At 45.5% G+C, this 14,776-nt stretch overlaps 1 long non-coding RNA gene across 1 annotated transcript in view; it reads right to left on the reverse strand.

Moving 5' to 3' along the window:
• Positions 1–236: 236 nt before the first annotated feature.
• LOC140460408 (uncharacterized) overlaps positions 237–14,776 on the reverse strand; it is a 180,089-nt gene continuing 165,549 nt past the window's right edge. Inside the window, exon 3 of the long non-coding RNA XR_011954074.1 lies at positions 237–310. This is a non-coding gene — a long non-coding RNA (uncharacterized lncRNA). The remainder of the gene's footprint in view (positions 311–14,776) is intronic.

Consider the following 14,776-nt stretch of genomic DNA (forward strand, 5'->3'; position numbering starts at 1 on the left):
TGTTGGTCTGGGTTTGATATTACAATCAGAACGAGGACATAGTCTATCCCCACCGTGAGGAATGAGACTTTGATTCCTCCAAGCTGAGTAAATGATGTGAAGCACTTTTCACAGTCAGCGCACTGAATCTCCCTCACTCGGTGTCTCAGTGTTCTTCCTGCCGCACCAGTGTCCAAAATCTCTCAAGCAAACAAAAGCAACAATGTCTTCTTGATTGGAATGGCTGCTGATATTCAAGTCCCAATGAATCAAGTGGCTCTGTCAGAAGTTGATGTATCATTTGTTTTCAGATTTCTTTCGGCACGTCTTCCTGCAAAAAAAATCACAAAATAAGTGATCATTGTCAGTATACTTAAACGAACATAATATTGGTGGCAGTTCGTGTAGTTTGCCAGATGCCTGCTGATCACATAATACCCAGCACACAGAAACCTGAAATCACTCATTCAGCCAGATAGGCTTAGGTGTGTTTCGAGGAAAACTTCATTGAAATCTAATCTGATCCTAAACTAAATACGTGTACATATATATATCAATATGCCAATCCTTTCAATGCGGCTCAATTCCATGAGAAACTACACTTTTAATCGTGAACATGAGGAAAAAAGCAATCATTTTCCAGGGTGCAAACTGCATACGTGCCAATCTGAGGGAATACACAAGGAAAATACCAAAAAGAGAGATAGAAAGTATTTGAGCACCTTTGCAGAATCTGCACCATCTCTGGATTCTCTCCAGTTGCTACAAGTAAACCTCCCTGGGGGTCACGCAGCCCTGCATCGGGAAGCACTGGGATGGTCAACTACGACCAGTTTACATGGAGAACACATCTCCACATTGAACAGCCTCGAGGCAAACTTCCCTTCCTTCCAGTTAAAGTTCAAAACCACTCAAAGCGAAATTCCCCAGTTAAGTTTGGAAGAATTTCTTCCACGTGTTCACTAATCATTTCTATGAGCACTTTGTTCAAGTTTGAATATTGCGAGTTTTGAAAATTAGCGATTCTGGGCGAAATCACAGTTCGAAAAACAGAATGTGGGAATTTAGACAGAGTTTATATTTGCACATCGACGATGTGTCTGCACAACAGCAAATGACACGACAGCAGAGAAGATCTTTTGAAGTCATTCTCAAACGTGCCTGCCACACGCCAGATGAAAAGCTGAATACTTCTCTGGAAATACAGCCGAGCAATGCAGGAGAATGGCACAACGCGTGCTTATTGGGATCATAACCCAAAAGAGAGACCATTCTCTCCTATTCATTCAACGTCGTCTTTAGCAGCTTTCCCGTATAACGGCGCTCTGTTCTGCACCTTGCCTTCTCATCTGCTTCCCAAAAAAGCTTCGACATAAATATTTCACAATGATATACTGGCCCAATGTGCACAGTTGAGGTGACAACCTCTGAGGGGTCTCCTGTTCTCTGTACCCTATGTTGAGGAGGGCAATGCTTGTCACTGGCCACTCGGGTGTCAGAGAAAAGTTTCGAAACAGTGGAGGGAGCCCGGTTCCTGAGGACGGGACAAACAGCAGCAGGGAGACAGAATGAGAAGCAGCTGTTCTGGAAACTCTTCGTCACTTGCAATTCTTCGAGCAATGTCAAATGTATTTCACACTAAGCAAGTCTCAGATGGCTCAAGAGGTGTGTGGTGGGGAAATAGCCGCTGTTTGGCTTGTTGGCCTAGGGGCATGATTCTCAGGGAGAGTCTTTAACTGTACAGACTTGTGCACAGTCCTAGATTCAACTCCCAAAACAGGCTGCGTCTCATAACTTGATTTGTGCAAAAATGGCCCATTAATTTTCTCAAAAAGCACCTTCGTGAAACGAGGTTTGGCTGCCAGGAATACGAATGGGGCAGAAAACAGGGAAGTGAAATGATTGGAGATAGCGTTGAATAGGTTGACGTGAGTGGTGCGGTGTTTGAGGGATGTCAGCGATGAGGGTCGATTGGAAATTTGGGACAGCTCTCTTCGGAGTACAGAAGTTTGAATCTGACACGATTGAAGCTTTTCAAGTCATGCAAAGTCTAGCCAGAGAAAGTAATGTAGTCAAAATGTTCCCACGCCTGAAAGGATCGGCAACGATTCGGCAGAGTTTTAAAGTCATGAGGAAAAGAACCAAAAGTGACATTAGGAAGAATGCTTTCGTACAGGGAGTGGTTGGGGTCAGTAAACCCCTAACTGACACTGACAAAGAGGCAGATTCATTAGACGCAAACGGGAATTCGGTGGTCATGTTTAAAGTAACAATGTGCAGAATTACATGGAGAAGGCAAGAGAGACGAATACGAATAGAGACCCACGTTTACTTTCGGTGTCGACCCAGCAGAGCGAAGGTGGGCCGCATGGCGTCTATTCAGAGTGAAATCAAAGGAGAATGAGGGTAGTTAGAAATAGTTTATATTGACACAGTCTCCATATGTCTGCGGAACACCATATAAGATGACAGCAGTGGAGATCTTTGACATCAGTCTCCAACGTGCATACCACGCGCCTGACGAAAGGCTGAAAGGACCCGTGGCAAAGGCTTCCGTGTGTAGGGGCAGAGTGGCGCAGCGGGGGCGTGCTGGGCCCATAACCTAGAGGTCGATGGATCGTAACCATCCTTTCTTATCGTTCAGTGCCTCCTTGAGCGACTTTCATTGGTGGTGGCACTCTGTTCAGCATCTTGCCTTTCAAACGACTTCCGGAGTGTCTAAATATCTTTTACGGCGCTTTGTTCTTTTCCTTGCCATGTCGTTTGCTTCCCAAAACTTCGGGTATCTGAGCTCAATATCGATACACAGGTCAAATTTACACAGTTGCGCTGGCAGCCTTGTGGAGATCTGAGATGTCTTGTCCTGTTCTCCGTCGCTGTGGCCTGATCTCGTATGAAAACTCTTATCTCAGATGGCAATGAACCGGTGAAGTTGAAACACATGACTTGCTGTTTTAGTCCATTTCCTGCAGTAAAGAAACGAACGTCCGTGTAATAAATGACTTTCTACAGGATTGCTGTGTGAGGACAAATTCTGAACACCAAGCAGGCTGCACAAAAATGCACTCATATCAATTTACCAGAGGGAAGAGTCTCCGGTGTCCATTTCTCTCTGTCCCGACAGCACAGCATCTTTCTGTCTCTCCGTTAACAAGACCTTTGGATCAAGTTCAAAGTTGCCCATTTCCTCCGCATGACTGTAACTGACTTAACCTGCCTCACGTAATAGTGAGAGAGAGCAGAAGAGTGAATGGGCTCTGCCTTCCACCAGCACAGCTTGTAAGTAGAAACGAAATGGTTCAATTATCCAACAGTGGAGAGAGCCCGGCTCCTGGGGACAGTACAAACAGCAGCGCCCAGGGAGCAGGGAGACAGATCGAGAAGGAGATGTTCTTGAAACTCTTCCCTGCTTGCAATTCTGGGAGCAATGTACAATGAATTTCGTACTGAGCAAGTCTCAGCTGCTTCAGGAGGTGACTGCACCCATGGCTAGTGGCTCGTTAGTTTGGGATGTGATTCTAGCTTTGGGTCTTCGAGCATATGCAGCCGTGTGAGAGTTCCCGGGTTCCAATCCCAAGCGAACCATCATTCCTTAAATTGATATGAGCAAAAATGCCCGATGAATTTTGTCAATTAAAGCCACTTCGTTAATTTAGATCGGACTGCCTGAATTTGGGACGGCGCAGAGCTGCTATTGCTGTGAACACGGCGAAGGGAAACACGTGGTGAAAGTGAGAACAAGTATTGCAGATTTTTCGCCCGCACAATCCGAGTCTGAATGAATCCTCCACCTGTATTACGCTCAATTCTGAGGGTGATACTTCAGGAAGCGGGGAAGTGAAGTGATTGCAGACGGCGCTGAACAGGTTAACGTGAATGGTACCGTCCTGAGGAATGTCAGCAATGAAGGGAGATTGGAAAGTTTGGGGCAGCTCTCTTTGGTGAACAGAAGGCTGAAAGCTGATCTGATTGAAGTTTTCCACGTCATGAGGGTATTAGACAGAGGAAATAATGCAGTGAAAATGCTCCCAGGCCTGAAAGGATCGACAACGATTTGGCAGAGACTTAAAGTTATCAGGAAAGTAAGTAAGAGTGACATTTGGAAGACCTTTTTCGCACAGGGAGTTGTGTCAGTTCGTCACTGTCAGTGACAAAGAGGCAGATTCAATGGACACAAAAGGGAATTCGGTGGGCATGTTCAATGCAACAATGTGCAGATTTACAGGGAGAAGGCGACAGAATGAGACACTTATTTACATATTGTGTTGAGCCAGCAGAGCTAAGGTGGGCTGCATGGCCTCAGTCTGAGCTTTCACACATTTCGTGATTCTGAGTGAAATTGGAGTTGGACCAACAGAACGTAGGAAATTTGACAACCGGTATATTCTGCCCAACAGGATACTCCATCACAGCAATGAAGGTGTTTTGACATCATTCTCGAAAGTACATGCCACAATCCAGATTCAAAACGGAGTATTCCTTTGAATCACTGAGTAATTTGTTTACAGTTATTCAGTTGAGGTGAGCGGAGTTGCGCATTGGGAGCCACTCCAGTTGATAGGTCGAAGCCGTTTTCTCCTGTGTGATCGTCCCACCAGCACTCCAATTTGCTGTGCTTCCAGTCAGTAGATGCAGATTACTATCCCATACTGATACACGGGCCACGGTGACCCAGCTGTGGTGACAAGCCTGTGAAGGGCTGAGTGCTCTTCTCCTGTTCTCTGTCGGCCTTCTATGATCCGAATCATCAAACCTCTCTTCTCCGAGATAGGAATAAACTGATGAAGGTGAAACACATCAGTTGCGGTGTGTTCCATGCACAGGAGGCCCTGCAGTAATTCCCCACGCTGTTTCACACAGCAGCATCCTCTAGGTGAATTACACTTGGCAAAAAAATCGATTGAACCAAATCAGTGTCCGCCATTGGATTTTACTGACACCGTTTATAAAATTCCGGCTCACCGTTAATGTGGAGAGGGGCCGTTAGGCTAGAGTTTCCGTTCCTTTTGTTGAATAAAGATAATTTTAACTGTGTCCAGTGAGAGGAAAGGATTTGCTGTTGGTGGGAAACATTTCTATCTGAACTCGCTATCACTCTGCTATAACAGGAGTAGCTGGCACCTACTGATACATTGAAACATAAAGCTGGCAATCTCTCGATTATGTTGTAGAAGGAATGGTATAACTGAACGAAGCGGCTGTGTGTTTAAATCCTGTGATGAACAGTTTGTGTTTTACTTCTCACATTGGGAGGAGCTGAGCATTTTCCCAAACAATGGGCACACCACCTCCCTAACACAGTGTTTACAAATCAAACTGACAGGAAAGTTTCAGACGTGTGATCGAAAGATTCCAGAAAGAAAGTTTGGCTCAACAGATACACAGAGTGAACGCACGCCTTCATTAGTTTGAAACATTGGAAGTTGACTACAGTGAGCCTGACGTGATTTAAACACGCATCCTTGTGATCTGGAGTCAGACGCGATAGGATTAAAGGAAGTGATCGCACTACAATGATTTTATGTTATGAGTAACAATGTCTGTCTCTCCTCCCTCTCCTTCTGTCTCTCGAAGCAATTTCCAACTCTCTCAATAAAAAAGCTGAAAGAACTGCGGATGCTGTATATCAGAAACAAAAAACAGGAGTTGCCGGTGACCCTTCCACAGAACAGATGGTGATTCGGAAATTGTCGGTTGATATGGGAAAGATATTGTGGGAGGAAGGTGGACGCAGTAAATGGTAGATCAGGACAGAGCCCAAAACGAGCGAAGAACTGTTGGACAGGAAAGGGAGTTGATAACGATCCGCGTGGGAGGGTGAATGGAGACTGTTCATGGCGAAGTAGTGTGTAATGACAGACTGTGTGATAACACGGCTTGGTGCGTGTGGAAGCGACGAGGATACTATGGTGTTCAGGCCCTAGAATTATTGAATTCGATATTGGGACCGGAGGGATGTATGGTCCCCAAGTGTAATATTCGGTGCTCTTCGTTCTGATGGTGCTGAGCTTCTCTGGGACAATACAGAAAACCTGAGACAGAGATGTTGGCCAGGGAACAGGGTGGGGTGTGGAATTGGCAGGCAACTGGAAGCTCAGGGTCTTTTTTTGCGGGCAGAACGTAGATGTTCTGCGAAGCAGTCACCCAGTTTATTCTTCGGTTTCCCCAATGTAGATGAGACCATATTATGAGCAGCAAATGCAGTAGATTGGGTTGTGGGTAGTGCAGGTAAAGTGCCACTTCACCTGGAAGGTAAGTTTGGCCCCTTGGATAGTGAGGAGGGAATAAGTAAATGGGATGGTGTCACATATTCGAGATGCGGGGTAAGTGCCGTTGGATTATTGAGGTGGGAATGGGGTTAGGGTTGATGGGAATGAAGGAAGAGTGGACCCAAGGCATAACTCCTGCCCATTTACCTATCTGCCAAATAGAGGAATTTGTTAAGTGTGCACAAGGAAATTTTCTAATTCACACTGTGGATGTACATACTGGGGAGTGTGCAAAACCTAAGGGCCAACAACCCCAATTCTATTAACATTAAAATAGTGATTGAAAATAATATATCAGATCTAAAAGTTGTAGTTCTAAATTGGAGGAAGATTCAGGTATTAGGCAAGATCTTTCAAAAGCTGATGGGGGCAGATGTTCGCAGGTTGCTGGAAAATGGGAAGCCTTCAGATATGAGATAACAAGAGCCCAGACACAGTATATTCTAGATAGGGTGAAAGGAAAGGCTAGTAGGTATAGGGAATGCTGGATGACGAGAGAAAATGAGATTTTGTTTAAGAAAAACAAGGAAGCATATATCAGGTATAGACAGAGAGATCGAGTGAAGCCTAAGAGTATAAAGGCAGTACGAGTATACCGAAGAGAGAAATCATGAGGGCAAAAAGGGGACATGAGACAGCTTTGGCAAATAGAGTTAAGGAGAAACCAAAGGGTTTTTTAAAAAGACATTAAGGACAAAAAGTAAAAAGGGAGAGAATATTCAAGATCAGCAAGGCTGCTTATGTGTGGACTGCAGTAGATGGAGGAGATGCTGAACGAATATTTTGTATCAGTGTTTACTGTGGAGAAGGGCATGGAAGATACAGAATGTGGGAAATAGACGGTGACATTTTGGAAAATGTCCATATTACAGAGGAGGAGGTCTTGAAATGCATAAAAGTGGATAAATCCCCAGGACCTGATCAGGTGTACCCTAGAACTCTGTGGGAAGCTGGGGAAATCATTGCATGTAGTTTTGGTCTGCTTCCTATCGGAAAGATGTTGTGAAACTGGAAAGGGTTCAGAAAAGATTTACAAGGATGTTGCCAGGGTTGTAGGCTTTGGCCTAAATGGCCTACACCTCCTGTTACTATGAATCTGTAACCCTACATTCCCCATGGTAGAAGCGTTCCCATGGCACAGAGGAGGTTTTCTAACCCAAATTAAAGCCGTTGCTTTGCTTAAACTCAAACTGCTTGACTTAGAGGGGAGTGGGAGTTTGCAAAGTGTCCTCCCCTTCACACGTGCCTCAACTGCAGGGTCGCCCTCCATTGTTGACGTCACAACGGGGATGCATCCCTGTTAGTTTCAGAGTGAAACTTCCTCCCTCTGGGCAACATCTGGGAGAAATGCAATGTCACCCGCTTTCCATTCCCCATCCTCGGGGAGTGGGCCAGGGGGAGGGAGGGGGAGATGGGGGTGGATGAAACACTGTTTACTTGAAGCAATGGAGTGAATCCAGGGAGGGAGCAGAGTCTCCAAAGGTGCTCAGCTACTCTTTTTTTCTCCTAAGGGTATTTTCCTTGTGTATTCCCTCAGTTTGGCACGTTTACAGTTTGCACCCTAGAAAAGGATTGCTTCTATCCTCATGTTCACAATTAAAAGGCTAGTTTCTCATGGAATTGAGCAGCATTGAACGGATTGGCACATTGATATAAAATGTAGACGTATGTTGCTTCATTTGGTGTATATCTGATATTGTTGGCTGTTGCAAAAGTTTCTTTGTAATTATTATTCACCTTCTAATGTAGTAATGGGGTCACGTCCTTTTTTGTCATCATTTGTTATTTAATCCGACAGCAGGAAGTCATTCAGTAACTTTACTGGCTTTCTTTTCTCAAGCAGCCTTGACATTTCATTTTCATATCCTTGATTCAGCTCCATTTCCAGCACCTTTTTAGGCAGTTTATTCCATCTTATTGTCGCCTAAATGAAGTTTTCCTCCAAACACACTAAAGGCTATCTGGCTGAATGAGGGTTTTCAGGTTTCTGTGTGCTGGATAATATGTGATCAGCAAATATCTGGCAATCTACCGAAATTGCCACCTTTGTTATGTTCATTTAACTGTACTGACAGTGATAGCTTATTTTGTGATTTTTTTTTGCCGGAAGACGTGCAGAAAGAAATCTGAAAGCAAATGATCCATCAACTTCTGACAGAGCCACTTGATTCACTGGGACTTGAATATCAGCAGCCATTCCAATCAAGAAGACATGTTTCCTTTTGTTTGCTTGAGAGATTCTGGACACTGGTGTGGCAGGAAAAATACTGAGAGACCCGAGTGAGGGAGATTCAATGCGCTGACTGTGAAAAATGCTTCAAACCATTTACTCAGCTTGGGGAATCAAAATCTCACCTCTCACAGTGGGATAGACTATGTCCCAGTTCTGATTGTAATTTCAATCCCAGAGCAACACAAGGAAAGCTCCCCCAATGGGGAAACCGTGGAATGAGGGGACTGTGGGAAGGGATTCCCTTCCCCATCCCTGCTGGAAACCCACAGGTGCATTCACAGCGGGGAGAGTCAATTCACCTGCTCAGTGTGTAGGAAGGGCTTCAGTTGGATCAGCCATCTGCAGACGCACGATCGGGTCCACAAGTGAGAGAAGCCATTCACGTGCCCCATGTACGGGAGGGGGTTCACTCAGTCAGCTGCACTGCTGACCCACCAGTGGGTCCACACCGGAGAGAGGCCGTTCACCTGGTGTCAGTGCCGGAAGGGCTTCACCTGCTCCTCCCACTTGCGGAGGCACCAGCGCGTTCACGTGCTATCGCAGGAGGGATGGAAGGAGCGATGGCCGAGTGCCGCTAACAACCCAGCTCTGGGGACTCTCAGGTTCGAATCCCGTCGCGGCAGATGGCAGAATTGGGATTCGGTCCGTAATCTGGACTTCATAATCTAAGGATGAAACCATTTCCTGGGGAAGGCCCCCATCTGATTCACTCATGTCCTTTTTCGGGAAGGAGACTGCTGTCGCGGGAAAGGGTTCACTCAGTCGTCCCAGCTGCATGCTTTACCCGGCTGTACAAGGGATCCAGTTACAAAGGGACAGCTCAGCTGACCAATAGTAAACAAAATGGGGCGGGAGGAGTGGGGAGAGTGTGTGCACTTTGAGCTTGAGCTTTTTTTTAAAGCTACTTTTTCTACATCGTTTTGCTGGGGAGATCTGAAGCTGTAACAAAATTGGGTCGCAGTAGAGGTTACCTGAACTTACCGCCAGGCTCAGACACTCATTGAAAGCTGCGAGATCCAACAGGTTTTGATTTAAAGTTGCTCATTTCTTTCAGCCTCCAGCACTAAGTTTTCAGTGTCATATCTCAGAAGGAGCAGTGAATGAGTAGCTAGTATTGTTAGAAATTGTATGTTTTTCAGGACTGCAGGTTCATTGTTTCATTGGCATTGCAAAGTTTACTGGCAACAGTGGAGGGTGTGGGCTGTTTTCACTGGAAACAAAGTTTAAAAATCTCACTAACACCAGGATATAGTCCAACAAGTCTATTTGGAAGAATTAGGTTCTGGAGCGCTGCTCCTTCATCAGGTAGCTGTGGAGTAGGATCATAAGACACAGAATATATAGCAAAAGATTTTAGTGTCATGTAATATAAATGATATATTGAAGAAATCGAGATTGCTGTTAAATCTTTCATCTTTTAAAAGGGGTTGCAGATTTCAGTTCATTAATTTGTACATTCCAGAACCTCTTTTAAGTCAGATTCTCCAGGTAACTTAATGTTTTATATTAGGAACCTCACGTCAAACAACGCATGAAAGCTGTGAGGTTCGAGACTGTCTGTATCCCAATCTTGAGTCAGACTGGTTCTATTTCCAAATATATAATCCTGCAAATGCAAATTCACCCCAAATGTGTGAGTGCATGCATGAGAGAGAGAGTGTGTATGTGCGTGTGCATGCTGGGTAAAGTGTGTGTGTGTGTGTGTGTGTGTGTGTGTGTGTGTGTGTGTGTGTGTGTATGTGTGTGTGTGTGTGTGATGGAGTATTATCCTGTGAGAAGGTGTGTGCATGTGAGTGTGGGGGGTATATTCGTGTGCCTATGACAGAGAGCATGTCTATCAGAGAGGGTCTGCACGAGCGTGTCAGTATGTAAGAATATGTGCTTGTGAGTGTGTGTGAGAGGGAGAGAGAGAGAGAGAGAGAAAGAGAGTGTGTCACAAGGACCCAAGGTCGCGGTTGAGGCCATCCTCCTGGTTTCCGAACTTGGCTATCAGCCTCTGCTGGCCCACTAAAAATGATTAAGCAGTGACACAACACACATTGGAGAGGGCAGGGTGGGACTTGTCTTTCGATTTGCAGAAGTTGGGAAGTTCTGGGTGCTGGAAGCTAGGGAAACACAGGCTGGAGGACCTTCGGCTCAGAGTGATGGAGCTGGAAGCCAGGCTGCAGACACTTTGGGGGAATCACGGAAACAGGCGATTTGGCCCAACATGTTCACACTGACCCTCTGAAGAGCATCCCACCCAGACCTACCCAATAACCCCCACAGCTAATCCCTGAATTTAGAATGCCCAATCCACTCTAACCTACACATCTTTGAACCATGGGAGGGAACCGGAGCACCCAGAAGAAACCCAAGCAGACACGGGAGTGGTGGGGTGGGTGGGGGAGTTAGGAAAGTGCAAACTCCACATAGTAACCCCGAGGGTGGGATCGAGCCCAGGTCCCTGGCGCTCCGAGGAATCCCCTCTCCAGCTCTCAGCAATCAATTGGATTCTTCCCAATCCTGGTGACACTCCAGTCAGTTTCAGGAATTGAACTTGCTTCCACAGAATTTCTATGGTGCAGGGGTCATTGTGTCTCAGCAGCTTAACGATCCACTGACGGGCTCGCCTACAGCAAGAACACTAGTTCACATTTCAGTAAAGAGTTCAAGTTCTCTCCACAATCAGAACCCTGAAGCAGTCTGTGTGTAATCACGGGCTTCTCAATGTGCATTGATGTATGAAATCATTTCTTGTAGACAAACATTTCCCCTCCTGGATTCAAACGCTGCTGATATTCAGGCCCTGAGTAAATTTCTTGTGCATGTCTGAAGAGCAAATCCTCCTCTGCTAATACCTTGAGAAAACACATCACTGCTGTCAGTGCAGGGCAGGAAATAGGATGAGAGAATTCTGATTTATATGAAACAGCCTTCTCGATCTTCGGCCCGAAATCTCTGTCTCCCAATTCCTCCACCTTTCAATGGACTCCAACCCATCCTCCTGTTTTTGCCCAGCTCCCGTCTCCTGAAAGGGCTGACGCTTGGTTCAGTTACAAGCCACATGTCATCTTGCCATCCCCAGTGTGCAGAGAAGGGGATGTTGGAAGTGGGTGGGATGCTTTCACCACCTCCCCATTCAATCAGGACCCAATCATGCCCACAGCTCATCCTGTCCATTCTCCCTTGCTATCCCTAGATTCCTGTCTCTTCTCTCTCTCTCTCTCTCACACACACACACACACACGCCATGCTCTGCACCTCCGTCCATTTTATCTCCACACCCTCTGCCCCCTGTCCAGTCTGTCATCCACCTGCTGTTCTCTCTCTCTTCTCTCTCTCCACACCCTCTGCCTTCCGCCATCCAGTCCCTCTCCCCACACTCTCTTCCCTCTCTCAATTCTCTTTCCCCACCCTCTGCTCTCTATCCATTCCCTCTCTCTCCCCAGACTCTCCTGTCATTCATTGTTGCTCTCTTTCTCCCCACCCAGAGACACCTGCTCATTCTCTCTCCCCACACTCTGCAAAACCCCAATCTCTATCGTTTCACACTCTGCACCCCCCATTCTCTCTCTCTGCCCCCCGCCCTGTGCACCGCCAGTCTTTCTTTACCCCCAATTCTCTGTCCCCATGTCTATTTTCTCTCTCTTTCTTCCTCCCAGCCTCTGTATCTTTCTTCCTCCTAGCCTCTGTCTCCCATCCAATTTCTCTACCCGCACCCCCACTCCCATCCTTTCTCGTGCCTCGAGCCTTCGTTGATCACTGTATCAAGCCCTTCTCAGGATAGAGAGAGAATGGATGGTGTTGACTCTACCTGGAAGATAAGGTGGGTGGGTGGGGGGGGGGGGGGGGCGGCAGCGGGGGGCAGAAATACCTGATCTTTAACATTGAGAATAGCTAAAATGATTTATTCAGAAACATTTTTAAAGGTTGAAAGCCTATTCAATTGTGTTTTATAAAAGCTGAAACTTGCATTGAAGTCTGTGCAGTTAGGCCACAGTTGAGGACAGGCTGTAAAGGTGGAATGGCCTATTCCTAGTCTTGTGAAATTAGTTCAGATTATGTAGAAATCGAGTCATAGAGATGCATAACTCAGAAACAAACCTTCCAATGCACACAAACCACATATTCTAAATTAACCTAGTGATCCATTTGCTACCAATATCTCTCTCCCAACCCTTCCTATTCATATACCCATCCAGATGCCTTTTAATTGTCGTAATTGTTCCAGATTAATCCACTGTCTCTGGCATCTCATTCCATACATCTACCACGCTCTGCGTGAAAATGCTACCAGTTCGGTCCTTTTTAAACCTTTTCCCTTCCAACCTAAAACGATGCCCCTGTAGTTTTGGACTTCCTCTAGACATACAAAAGTTGAGCAGCCAGACTACATGCAAAAGGAATAAACTGTTGAGTCCCAGGGAAACCAAAAAAATGTTTTCTCCTATTGGCATTTGGACACTGTAAATCTTGTCAGTTACATCAGCATCTCCACTGGGCATACTGCGCACGCTTCTCGGTGTCAGCAAGCACTGCGCATGGAGGCTGGTGTCAGCAAAATACTGCACATGCTCTTCGCTGTCGGCGGAAACAGCGCACGACAATCTTCAGGTGGGCCAATAGGAAGCACTGGAAGACGGGATAGTTTGTGGCCCTCCTGCTTTTGAGTACTCCAACCCCCCCCCCCCCCCCCACTTTGTCTGAATTGGAAGTTGGACCATGAGCTTGTGAAGCTGGTGTTGCTGCTCCTGTCTCTCTGAATGAAGATTGAACTTCAACCCAGACAGCAACTTCTTTCGTCTGTCCAACATCTGTGAGTACAACACGCTCTTTTCTCATCCTCTTTTCCATTTTATTTTTTCATTCTGGAGTTCAGTTCTTGACTTGCAGCAAAGTTGGCTCAGGTCTGTGTGTTAATTGGCAAACACATGGCAAATGCAATAACATATTGTGAAGTTATAGCCTTTCCTGTAAAAAATAACAGAAAGGAGATATGTTGTTTAAATGGTGATATATTGGATTGTGGCGCAAGTGAAGGCTGCAGATGCTTGAGATCAGAGTCGAAATTTTGGCGCTCGAAAAGCACAAAAGGTCAGGCAGCATTCGAGGTGCAGGAGAGTCGGCGTTTTGGCCAAAAGCCCTTCATCAGGAATGATGTGTGGATGTACAAAGGTGCCTCAGCTGCCTTCTGCTCAGGCTTTCTACTCCAGTCAACGCTAGTTGTCAGACAGGTGCAGCAAGCAATCAGCAAGGCAAGTGGTATGTTAGCAAGAGGAATTGAGTTCAGAACTGGGGATGTCTTCCTGCAGTTAAGGAGACATTGAATAGATTCAAAGCTGAGTCCATCTGACTTTTGAATCTCAAATATAGTTATGGGGGAAGGCAAGAATTTTTTTTTCATAAATATTTTATTAGAAACTTTTTCAGATCTTTCACAAAACATCTATAGACAAAAAAGACAATAACAAAATACAGAAAGATAGATGCATTTCAACAATGTCATATCACAATACTATTAATAACGAAATACCTACTTTTCTACTCGAACAAACTTAGCTTTAACTTAACAGCAATCAAATTCAATAAAAGCTAAATTAAACTGAATTCAAATTAACTCAAATTATATCGCATTACTTTGTTCTATTTTACTCACTACACTTCCACTGAGACTCCCAAGCCTGGAAGCACCAGTTATTGTACCCGCATCCTTGCACATTGGGTAAGAATGTTACACAGTCTGTTCTCGTGTTCCCCCCGAGAGGGCAAATTTTGCAACCTCAGAAGTAGGAATACCGGATCCATTTTAACTTCAATCACCAGGATGTCCTTCAGTTCCCTTATTATAGCACTCCAGTATCTCTGGATCTTACAACATGACGAATAGCACTGTGTGAGAGTGCCTATACTAATTTTACAGTTGGGATACCCTGGTGATGCACCTCTCTTTAACTGAGCTAGCCTCTCTGGCGCCATATGAGCCCTGTGTAAATTCTTCAATTGCATGGCCTGTGCTTTGTTACATATTTAAATTTTTCCTTATATTTTCCCATATATCTTCCCATACTTCCAATGATATATCCTCTTCTAACTCCTGATTCCACGTCCCACAGAGTCCCTCCATGTCCCCTAAGTCATGTCCCTTCTGTAAATGATACAAAGTACAACTGAAAGAAAGCCCGTACACCGGGGCAGTCTTTTCTTCAGGTCTGACCTGTAAAGCTGAGCCAGGAGCGTGGTCTTCCTCTGTATATAATCCCTTATCTGAAAGTACGGAAAAGGTCCCTATTAGACAATCCATATTTCTGACTTA

Source organism: Chiloscyllium punctatum, chromosome 36 (genome assembly GCF_047496795.1).
Source record: "Chiloscyllium punctatum isolate Juve2018m chromosome 36, sChiPun1.3, whole genome shotgun sequence".
Taxonomy (NCBI): Eukaryota; Metazoa; Chordata; class Chondrichthyes; order Orectolobiformes; family Hemiscylliidae; genus Chiloscyllium; species Chiloscyllium punctatum.